The sequence below is a fragment of the Suncus etruscus genome, chromosome 6 (assembly GCF_024139225.1).
Source record: "Suncus etruscus isolate mSunEtr1 chromosome 6, mSunEtr1.pri.cur, whole genome shotgun sequence".
NCBI lineage: Eukaryota > Metazoa > Chordata > Mammalia > Eulipotyphla > Soricidae > Suncus > Suncus etruscus.
In genome coordinates, this window is record NC_064853.1 from 118541039 (window position 1) to 118544609 (window position 3571).

The window sequence follows — 3571 nt, forward strand, 5'->3', positions numbered from 1 at the left end:
GTGCTTGCTTCAGCAGCACATATACTAAAATTGGGACGATACAGAGAAGATTAGCATGGCCCCTGCACAAGGATGACGCGCAAATTCGTGAAGCGTTCCATATTTAAAAAAAAAAAAAAAAGATGGGGACCAGGGGCCAAGTGGTCTCAGGGCCAATGTGGAGATAAAAAAAAAGGACAGGACTGGGGCTGTAGAGATAGCACAGCAGTAGGGTATTTGCCTTGCACACAGCCAAACCAGGATGGATGGTGGTTCAAATTCAAGCATCCCATATGGTCCCTGAGCATGTCAGAAATGATTTCTGAGCGCAGAGCCAGGAAGTAACCCCTGAGCGCTGCCGGATGTGACCCAAACAGCAAAAACTAAAAACAAAACAAAACAAAATAAGGACAGGACTAAATATTCGAGCCAAAATCAACAATAATAGAATCAAGAGACCCAAAATATAACAATCTAAACTTAAAATGGGCCTGTTATACTAGCAGGCAAAGGGCAATGGGTGGTGGTATAGGATGCACTCTGGGTTCATTGGTGGAGAGAGTTCTTCCAACTGCTGATGGAATTGTCCCTGATTGTATGCCTAAAATCCAACTATGAAGGACTTTGTAAATCACAATGGTTTCAATAAAATAAAATTGATAAAAAATAAATTACTCCTGGCAGGCTTAGGGAATCATATGGTATGTGGTGGATCTAGCCCAGGTTGGCCCTACTCAAGGCAAACACCCTTCCTATTGAGCTGTCACTCGGGCCCCCCAAGAGTAATCTCTGAGTTCAGAGCTGGGAGTAAGCCCTGATTGCCACTGGGTGAGGACCAAAAAACAAAACAAAAAGTGTTTTTGTGGGGGCAGGAGTGATAGCATAGCAGTAGGGCGTTTGCCTTACACGCAGCTGACCCAGGATAGACCTGGCTTCAATCCCCAGCATCCCATATGGTCCCCCAAGCCCGGAGTAACCCCTGAGCATCACTGGGTGTGTTTTTTGGTTACTTGTATTTAAACATACGGCTCATTCCTGGCTCTGCTCAGGGATCACTCCTGGTGTGGTTCACTGGGGAATATATGCAGTACTGAAGATGAAACCAGGATTGGCAGCATGCAAACCAACATCTTCACTGCAGGCTGTCTCCCCAGCTGTCCCCAGACCTTTGGTCTGTATTTGCATGTCCCAGCCCTGGTCTGGGTGACCTGCATGTCACAGAGATACCTATCCAGTGGCCTCCAGGTGACCCCAACAACTCCCAGATTGGACTTTGCTAATCCAGGTCTGAGTAACAGGCTCTGATGCATTGGCTTCAGGGAGTGGGGTGGTGAGACAGAAAGTAGGGCAGAGAGGTCTGAACTCATAGGTTTCCCCACAATTTTCCATTTGGGAAAGTATTGCATCCCCCAGAACAACTTTCCAGGGTGTGAGTGTAACTATTATGTGAATGACCATTGAGCCAGGAAGACCAAGTGGAGCTTTTTGTTTATTTGCTTTTGTTTTTGAACCACGCCCAACAGGGTAGTGGGCTAGCATATGCGAGGTAAACCTCACCAAATGGAACTTTGAACATATTAGATTGTCATGGGGCCAGCGAGGTGGTGCTAGAGGTAAGGTGTCTGCCTTGCAAGTGCTAGCCAAGGAAGGACCAGGAAGGACCACGGTTCGATCCCCCGGCATCCCATATGGTCCCCCCCAAGCCAGGGGCAATTTCTGAGCGCTTAGCCAGGAGTAACCCCTGAGCATCAAACAAGTGAGGCCGGAAAAAAAAGATTGTCAGATGGTTTCTATGAACCCCCAAAAATGCCTCCTTGACGAATAATGGGTGCTTTATATTGGAGGGAGTTTGGTGGTCAAACCTAGGACTTCCTACACTGAAGCATTTGTGCAATTGTTGAGTTCTTTGAATACTTGGTTGCATGTGTCATATACATTCATGAGAAATGATGTATTTGCAGGATGTGAGGTGTATTAATGGAGGCTGTTACCTCTGAGTATTAGATTTCAGAAAAAGGGAAATTATTGTTTTGCTCATTTGTTTGCTTGTTTGGGAGCTACACCCAGCAATACTTAGGAATTACTCCTGGTGGTGCTCAGAGGATGCCAAGGACTGTAGTATATCTTCAGCCTCAACACAACCAAATTTTAAAAACAGAACAAGGACACCTGTACCACATGTCGCTGCATCTCCCCTCTTGAGATGTGAACATTCCTACTCATGCTGGCTTGTGTACTGGACTCTCTCCACTTTGGAAAAGCCCATGTTCTTTCTTTTATACTTTTTGTTTTGGCTTGGTTTTTGGTTTGGGGCCACACCTGCTGACGCTCATAAATTACTCCTGGATATGCACTCAGAAATCGCTCCTGGCTTGGGGGACCATATGGGACACTGGAGAATCAAACCACAGTCAGTCCTAGGTTAACGCATGCAAGGCAAACACCCTACCACTTGTGCCACCGCTCAGGGCCCCTCTTTTCCTTTTTAAACTTTATTGATTGATTGATTGGTTGGTTGTTGGGCAACACACAGAGGCGCTTAGGGGTTACTCCTGGCTCTACACTCAGAAATCGCCCCTGGCAGGCTGGGGACCATATGGGTGCTGGGAATCGAACCAGGTCCCTCCCAGGTCGGTCACATGCACGGCAAATGCCCTACTGCTGTGCTATCTCTGGACCACATGTTCTTTCTTCTTCTTCTTTGGGGTGGGCATACACCCCATGACCCACAGGGGTTACTCCGGGCTATGCACTCAGAAATCGTTCCTGGCTCGGGGACCATATGGGACGCTGGGGGATTGAACCAAGGTCCGTCCTAGATCGGCCACATGCAAGGCAAATGCCCTACCACTGCGCTATCACTCTGGCCCCCATGTTCTTTTTTTTTTTTTTTTTTTTTTTTTTTTTTTGGTTTTTGGGCCACACCCGGCGATGCTCAGGGGTTACTCCTGGCTGTCTGCTCAGAAATAGCTCCTGGCAGGCACAGGTGACCAAATAGGACACCGGGATTTGAACCAACCACCTTTGGTCCTGGATCAGCTGCTTGCAAGGCAAACGTTGCTGTGCTATCTCTCCGGGCCAAAGCCCCCATGTTCTTTAAGAGCAGTTACTTTCTTCCTTTCTTACCCTTTACCTCCCCTTCCTCGGTACCTTCGAAAAAACCATGTTTTTACTTCACAAATAAATAAATAAAAACAGAAAGAATAAATAAAATAAATAAAAATAAAGAGAGAGAAAGAAAGAAAGAAAGAAAGAAAGAAAGAAAGAAAGAAAGAAAGAAAGAAAGAAAGAAAGAAAGAAAGAAAGAAAGAAAGAAAGAAAGAAAGAAAGAAAGAAAGAAAAAAGGAAGGAAAGTAAGAAAGAAAGGAAGGAAGGAAGAAGAGGAGGGAGGAAGGAAGAAAGAAAGAGAGAGAAAGGAAAGAAAGAAAGAGAGAGAAAGGAAAGAAAGAAAGAAAGAAAGAAAGAAAGAAAGAAAGAAAGAAAGAAAGAAAGAAAGAAAGAGAGAGAGAGAGAGAAAGAGAGAGAGAGAGAAAGAAAGAAGAAAGAAAAAGAGAGAGAGAAAGAGAGAGAGAAAGAAAGAAGAAAGAAAGAA

General features: G+C 45.3%; 1 non-coding gene across 1 annotated transcript; it reads left to right on the forward strand.

Moving 5' to 3' along the window:
* Positions 1-107, forward strand: LOC126012993 (U6 spliceosomal RNA). Its single transcript, XR_007497332.1, has one exon. It is a non-coding gene; the product is annotated as a U6 spliceosomal RNA (small nuclear RNA).
* Positions 108-3571: the final 3464 nt, after the last annotated feature.